This window comes from Marmota marmota, unplaced genomic scaffold (assembly GCF_001458135.2).
Source record: "Marmota marmota marmota unplaced genomic scaffold, marMar, whole genome shotgun sequence".
NCBI lineage: Eukaryota > Metazoa > Chordata > Mammalia > Rodentia > Sciuridae > Marmota > Marmota marmota.
Window position 1 is genome coordinate 6,155,883 of NW_025999941.1, and position 8,685 is coordinate 6,164,567.

The 8,685-nt window shown below is 35.9% G+C and overlaps 1 protein-coding gene across 1 annotated transcript in view; it reads left to right on the forward strand.

The window, feature by feature from the left end:
• Positions 1–8,685, forward strand: part of Dennd6a (DENN domain containing 6A) — a 71,257-nt gene that overhangs the window by 620 nt on the left and 61,952 nt on the right. The window lies entirely within an intron of this gene.

The following is an 8,685-nucleotide window of genomic DNA, read 5'->3' on the forward strand; positions in this document are numbered from 1 at the left end:
AAAAAAAAAGTTATCAAAAGGTCATATATTTAGAAATGTTGTTGTTGTTTTTTCTTTTGGTGGTAATGACAGTTTTTAATCTCATTATGACTTTGGTGGTCTAAATGGACGGAGAAAAAAAAATTGACCAGAACTACTGCTTTTATATTTAACCTGTCTTCTTGATGTTTTATCATTATACAGTTCAATAAGCATTGAGTTTTTGCTAAGATCTAGGCAATATGCTAGATATACTTTAACTTGTATATTCAAGTTAAAGTATAATGATATACTTTAACTTGTATATTCTTGTATATTCAAGAATTAATTCAGGGCCAGACACAGTGGCATTCAGTAAATACTTGTTGACAGAATGAGTGAATATATGAGCAAGACATTGATAGACCATGTATGTTTACATTGACATGTTAACCTGAAGTTATAGGTACAGTAAAGTAGAATTTAGCCGGAAAGCATAGGATTGGGTGTTTGTAGTTGACTGCATTTTAAATGAGATCTTTTTGGATTCTCATCATTTGGAACATTCTTTACAATATGAATATTTGCTTTTGCTTTTTTTTTTAATGAAATAAGATGGTTATCATAGTTGAGGTTCTGCAAAAATGTGAATTATTAAAGTACTTATTTTTAATTTCATTTCCCCAAACTGAACAGGGTTTCCTTTAGGTCAGTAGTTCTGAACTTCTTTTGTGCTGAACCTTCAAAAAATGTGAACACCATGAATTCTCTATTACAAAATGTCTTATTAAGACAAAATTATGTATATGCTTTGATGGACTGTTTGAATTTATTCATGAACCTTCTATTCCAGATTGAGTATCACTGATATTAGAAGGTGTAGGATGAGGGTGGGAAAGATTTTCTAATAAAGAAAGATTAGCACATTAAATGAGATACAAAACAATTTTGCTTTATTTGTTTCTAAAGGAGGAATGTGGAATATTGTACCTTGCCTCTTTTAAAATGAAAATGGACCGAGCCAATGGTGTATATTTGTAATCCCAGTGACTGGGAGGCTGAGACAGGAGGCTCACAAATTCAAGACTAGCTTCTGCAGTTTAGTGAGGCCCTAAGCAATTTAACAAGACCCTGTCTCAAAATAAAAAGGACTGGGGATGTACCTCAGTGTTAAAGGGCCTCTGGGTTCCATCCCCAATATTAAAAAAACAAAACAAAACAACAACAACAAAATAACCCCCCTACCCAAGCAAACAAAAACCAGAAAATGAACACAAATTAGTAACTAGTATAAAAACTAGTTAAAAAATGCTTCACTTTTGTATTAAGACCATATATCCATGTTGAAATGGATAAAAGGGGTGACTGGAATGGAAATGTGTAGACTTGTGTTGGAGAAGTGACATAGAGTAGCTATAACCCTACATCCTATAATGTACAACCAAAGGGGCTCAAGAGGAATACTAATTAAAGAATAGGTGTAAAGAAAATTTGGAAAGTAATATCCTGGAACCCACCTGTGTTATCAAAAAGGCAGTCATTGAACCTTGGCCCGAGAGAGACTGAGGCGACTGTTCTGCCCTGACAGCATATATTGGTAGATTTCTTACAATTGCATAAACTGTGACATTTGGTGGGGGTTGTGGCTCAGTGGTAGAGTGCTCCCATAGCATGCACAGGGAACTGGGTTCAATCCTCAGCACCATATAAATGTAGAATAAAGATATGTATCCACCTAAAACTTTAAAATAAATATTTAAAAAATACAGTGACACTTAACTGAGCTTAAATCCCTACTAAAATGATAATATGGAATAGTGATCAAGAACCTAGTCTCTAGAGCTGAACTGCCAAAATCCATGTGAATAAGTTACTTAGCTTTTTTTCCTGAGCCTCACATTCCTCCTCTTTACAATAGGACAACTACCTATATCATGGCATTCTTGTGCGGGTAAGGCAAAGTAATGTTTGTAAAGCATTTGGAACAGTGCCTGGGAAACAAATCTATGTAAGTTTTTATTTGGGAAACATGTATTTCCTAGAAATTCCCTTTTTCAGTGAAGAGAATTCCTGACTTTTGCATTCTGAAGTTGGGCCCTAGTTTTATCACTTGTAAAATTGGGCTTGCATGTGTGTATTTGGTTGTGGACTACAGAAACTAACTTTTTAAAAAATATATATATTTTTTACATGTTGATAGATCTTTTTATTTCATTCATTTATTTATATGTGGTGCTGAGAATAGAACCCAGTGCCTCGCACATGCTCTACCACTGAGCTACTACCCCAGCCCCTACAGAAACTAACTTAAGGTAGTTCAAACAGAAAAGGGGACCTTGGAGTAAAGGAGTGTTAAAAGGTATTCAAGTGGTATTCAAGTGGAGCTTCAGAAAATAGCTAGAGCCCAGAGCCAGGAAAAAAAAAAAAAAAAAGAAATCTTGTTCTTTTTTTTTCTCTTTTGTGCATCTTTTTCATGCTACCTTCTTCCTACAGACTGACTTCTGCTTCTCTCTTCTTTATGGTGTGGAAGTTGCCCTTTTTAACTGTATAATTGAAGAGTGAATCTTTTATACTTGGAATCTTCCAAACACCAGAGGAAGGTAGCCATGTTTTGAGCAGGTTTCCACTGAGATACAATTGGCTGAAGACCTGGCTGGGTGGGAGAGTGGTTCACCTTATATTAAATGTCCGTGGAAGGCTCTGTTCTAGGTAAGGGAGATGTTAAGGAGATCTTTTAGGGTAAGATTGAAAATTGTGTTGACTATAGGAGATGCACTTACCTTTTCCCCTGAAGTGATAGCATCACAAAATCCTTGTCCTCTGAAATAAGATTTGAAACTCCCAGGATTTTATAGACTCTTGCACTTTTTTTTTTTTTTTTATAATTTTTATTGTTTAATTTTCGGCGGACACAACATCTTTGTATGTGGTGCTGAGGATCGAACCCGGGCCGCACGCATACCAGGCGAGCGCGCTACCGCTTGAGCCACATCCCCAGCCCAACTCTTGCACTTCTAGCTTTGAAATTATCTGATTATATAGTAAGGGCTGAATTATCTGAATCCAGAGCTGTCTAGTTTATTAAAAAATGTTTTTTTCTTGAATGATAGTAACATGCTCCTTGTTGAAAACTTGACACAAAAAGAAAATCATAAACACTGGAAAATATCCCTCCTAATTCCACTACTAAGAGGAAACTTCTGTTAATATTTGGCATTTATGTTTATGCTTTTTTCTCTTTATAAAATTTTACATTAATTAAGGATCAATGTGATTGTTATGAACAAAAATCTCATTTAAAAGTAAAGGGAGATTGATTGAGAAGCTTCTAGGCAGTCTCAAAACCCAGGTGCAGGAAGCAAGGATGAACCTCATGGAATTTTTTTTGTTGTTGTTCTTTTATTTATTTATTTATTTATTTATTTATTTATTTATTTTTTAGTTGTAGTTGGACACAATACCTTTATTTTACTTATTTATTTTTATGTGGTGTTGAGGATTGAACCCAGGGCCTCACACATGCTAGGCAAGGGCTCTACTGCTGAGCCACAACCCCAGCCCACCCTCATGGGATTTTGAAAGCCCAGGCTTTTGCCTTTGTCTCTGAGTCTTTTGTATCTGCTCCTCTTTGGATGTCTGTTCCATATGCCATCCTGATGCCCCTTTTCTCTGTAAACAGAGCCTCAATTGCTACTCCTTCATAACTTATGCCTTACTTTAGGTACCTGGTATTAATTTTAGCCAAAATCTACACTTTTCTTTTGAAACTAGTATGAAGCATAATGCAAATACTAGAATATCCAGTTGACTCAGCAAAGGTCAGTACCCTCTTTGGTTCAGTCAGCTGTGGTCAGGAGATAAGAGTGTTAGTAGTAATAGAGGCCACCTAGGCTTACCTCTGCAATAGGAGAAGGGGACACTTCAATTGCATGGGTTGGGCAGCAGTCCCACAAACATGTACCTGATAAACATTTTCTTTTCTTTTCTTTTTTAATATTTATTTTTTAGTTTTTGGCGGATACAACATCTTTGTTTGTATGTGGTGCTGAGGATCGAACCCGGGCCACACGCATGCCAGGCGAGCGCGCTACCGCTTGAGCCACATCCCCAGCCCCCTGATAAACATTTTCATAAACAATTTGCTGGATCATTAGAGACTCTTCATAGAATTTTAATATTTAGTTATTAATATTATCTACACAATGTAGGGGGTTGTTTGCTTCCTTCGTATACATGTTGGAGATGTTCTCCATTTTTCAGGTTCTTTATGTTTTAGGAATATATGGCACTTCACAGAAGGTTGATGTTTCCATAATTTGGGATTGCTGCCTGATCTACTCTGGTTCCCAGATTTTGTAAGAATTAAAACATCACTCAGCTCTCTCTGTCTTGAAGGCAAATTATCAAATTCTTGGACAGAATTTCAAGCTAGTGAAAAGAGCCCAACCTTTGGGGTTTTGAATATTTTCTAGTTGTCTTGATTAATAGCCAGTTTCATCAGCTCTCATTTCATCAGCTCTCATTTTCCTTAACTATAAAATGAGAAAATATTATCCTGCGAGTACTGTTGAAGGTAAAGAGAGAATGCATGTAAGAACTGATGACTATCATTGAATGCCTGCTCAATATATTAGTCTATTTTATAGACTAATTGAATAATCAGAATGGGACTCTTCTTGGCTAATCACCCATTCCCAATATTTTGCCTACAAATATGTTTTAAAATTCTTTTTAGTTATACACAACAGTAGAATCTATTTTGATATACAAGCATGGTCAAGTGATTTTTTTTTTTTTTAAGATACACAATTTCCTGGAATGCATGTATATCATCAATATTAAAAGCCTTTCCTGGAATCAAGTTTATTAGATTTCATTTTGCTGATAGTTTACGATACAGCCTATTTATATGTACATAAATTTTGCATTCTACTTCTTGTTGAAAAGAATTTTTAACCACTTAAATTATCCATATAAAACAGGAAAGTATCATTAATTTATTTATAGACTTTATTATGATTATTGGTCTCTTCCTTTTTTTTTTTGACTGCTGTATTGGGAAATAAACCCAGGGTGTCATGCATGCCAGGTGAGCACTCTACCACTAAGTTATAATGAGATACTATCCCTCGTCCTATATTTTTAATTTCCCTGTAAACTGAAGAATAAATCTTTTTCTTCTTTTCCCCTTTTGGTGTTGGGGATTGAACCCAGGATCTCCTGGATGGTAAATACATACTCTACCACTGGGCTATTCCCCCAGTCCCTAAAGATAAACACTTTTTAATATTTTGGGTCATAAAATAGCCTTGGGTATAGATGGACTGTTCCAGCTCTGGTCTCCAGTAAAGAGAAACTTATGCCATTTTTAGAAGAGCAGTTAGCAGAATTGACTCTCCCTCTCCTGCTTTTTTGAATTACTGCCTGTTCCTTCCTTATCTGGTAAAAAGGTAGATCCTGGAGTGTCACCACATTTTTTTTTATCTTAGCAAAGTTTCTGTTGATTCTTTTTTTTTTTTTTCCCTCCACATGACTTAGATTTAATCATCAGAAGCAAACTAAATTGAAAGCTTACAATAGAGAAGAATTACATGTCAGTGCTTTGTTTATTCTTTTGAAGAGAATAAAGGCAGTTGCGTGTTTCTTGCCCTTTTCATCGGAGTGTCCATGCTCTCTATTTGATCCTCAGAAGTTTACTGTTTTAATTGAAATGGTATGTTGCTAGGATGTCTCACTGAGCCCTCTCTTCAGATATTTAGCGAACAACTACCATGTCCTAATACAGATGTGTTCTGGAGATGTAGCCTTAATCATTGCTCACTTCTTGGAGTTTTATAGTATCAGAAAAAGTGGGCCATTATAATAGGAGGAAATGCAGGGTATTAATGGCCTTTAAATTTCCTCACAACCTGGTCGTACTTCGTAAGTAGCTTGATATAATTCTTTGATTTGGAAGATAAAGCCTCAAGTGACTTCCTGAGCCACTTATACACCCCAGATTTTTTTTTTAACAAAGTCTTCTTTAGTTTTAATAACTAATGATTCTGTTATGAAATTATATAATCCCATCTTGGAGATAATCTGAGACATCCTCTTATCCAGTTAGCCTTTGCACAAATGCTTTATGCTTTTTCTATTTACTGTAAGAATGAGTGATGTGAAACATTGACAATTGCTTCTAAATTTTACCCTGTTTTGAGGGAAGTGCTTAACTGTTCATTCCATGTTTAAAGTATTAGTTTTCCAGTAGTGTAATTTAGCTTAGATTTTTAGTGAGCTGGAGTCTGAGGCCCAGCCTTTTCTGATACTGAAATATTAGAGCATTTTTCCACTTTTGAAAAGAAAACGAACTTTTCTATCGAACTATAACATGCATAGAGAAAACCACACAAATCCTTAGTCTGTAATTTGGTGAATTTTCATAAAGTGAGAGTACCCATATAACTACCATGTAGATCAAGAAACGGAATATTACTATTGCCCCAGAAATTTCCCTAAGTCCTCTTTCAATCATGACCACTCACTTCCCCCTCCCCAAGGGTAACCATTATCCTTATCTAGTGTAAAAAAAATTTTTTTTTAGTTGTTGATAGACCTTTATTTTATTTACTTATATGCAGTGCTCAGAATTAAACCCAGTGCTTCACACATGCTAGGCGAGTGCTCTACCAGTGAGCTACAACTCCAACCCCTCCTTATCTAGTTTTATGCTAGAATTAGCTGAATAAATAGATTTCAGTTTTTCTATACTGCATAGTTAACTTGATATTATAGGGCATTCAAGCATACTTTTCTTTTTTTATGTTGTTTCTTTTTTTGGTACTGGGAATTGAACTCAGGAGTGCTTTCCCTTTGTTACATCCCCAGCCCTTTTAATTTTTTTTCATTTTGAGACAGACGGGGTCTCACTAAGTTGCTGAGGCTGGCCTTGAACTTGCAATCTTTCTGCCTCAGCGTTCTGAGTTACTGGTAATACAGGTGTGCACCACTCTCTCCAGCAGGAATTATATCCGTATTACTCATTTAATGAATTCCTGCCTAACTCTAGAGTCTTTTTTATAAGTTATAAAGGGTCAATTTTCGTGTATTGTTAATTTTTGATGGGTACCTGTTGTAAGATGTACTAAGGCTGTTTGGATAGGCCAAAATAATTTTTTTTTTTTTTATATAGCACCAGAGAGAATTCTATATTAGTGTGTTTTCTGATATTGTAGCGAAATATCCAACACTAGGTTTATTTAGCTTATAGTTTTAGAGGTTCAACAACCTGGCACTGGCGTGTACTTAATCTTGTGAGGGCTTTCTAGCTACTTGACAACAGGGTAGATGGCATCTTGGTGGAAGCACATATTAGGGCAGATTAAGATAAAAAGCAAGTGGCAAAGGGTCTGTCTCGCACGTGTGAGGCACTGGGTTTGATCCTCAGTACCATGTAAAAATAAATAAATAAAATAAAGATATTGTGTCCATCTGTAACTAAAAAATTAAAAAAAAAAAGTGACCATAGTGGGGTCAGGGAGCTATGCTGCTCTTTTTTTGTTTGTTTGCAGTGCTGGAACTCAAACCCAGGGCCTTGCACATGTTAGGCAAGTGTTCTATCATTGAACTACATTTCCAACCCCAGGCTGCTTTTTTATAACAACTTCCTGTCCAAGGAACTAATCTGCTCCTCAAGACCAGCATTAATCTCTTCTCAGGGTAGGGCTCCCATGACCTAATTATCTTACACCAGGCCCCACCTCTGATATTTTCCACCACCTCAAAACCCCCACACTGGGACTAAGTTCCCTGCATGTGAACCTTTAGTGGACATGCCCAAATCATATCCAAAACATAGTAGATTATTTTAGGTTTCTCTTTCTCTCTCTCTCTCTTATTTTTAAATCAATGAAAATGTTCATTTTATTATTAAATTAAAAAATGTTTCATAATATGTTCAGTATAATCTTGAACATAAAATAGGGAAGAAAGATTTAAAGGAAATATGAATTCCATTCTTCCAATTCAAGTGTTTAAGTCATTATTTTCACTAAATCAATTAAGTTCAAGTCTGAACCACCTCTTCCCAGACTTGGACTTTATTTTGAGTCATTTGGAGAGCCTTCAGTTTTCAGAATTAGACCAAGGACAGCAGAATCTTGAAGAAGGTCAGTATGTGACTAGCAGTATCTTTTAGGTCTCTTTTTAAAGAGAGGTGTTATGTTGAGCTAGGGTGGTCAAAGCCCTGGTTTTGATACCCAGCACTGAAAAGAGAGGGAGAGATAGATAGATATTGTGTTTAATATGACTGGGAAGTTCAAGAACAAGGTGCCAGTCAATTCTGTTTCTGCTAAGATCTCTCTTTATGGCTTTCAAACAGCCATCTTCTTACTATGTCCTTACATGGTGTAATAAAAAGAAATTTTTCTGATGTTTTTTTTAAAATTTTTTTTAGTTGTAGTTGGACACAATACCTTTATTTTTTTATTTTTTTATTTTTTTTTAATTTTTTATTGTGGGTTGTTCAAAACATTACAAATTTCTTGACATATCATATTCAACACTTTGATTCAAGTGGGTTATGAACTCCCACCTTCACCCCATACACAGATTGCAGAATCACATCAGTTACACATCCATTGATTTACAAATTGCCATCCTAGTGTCTGTTGTGCTCCCCTGCCTTTCCCATCCTCCACCCTCCCCCCTCCCCACCTCTCCCCTCCCCTCCCCTCCTCTCTCTCTACC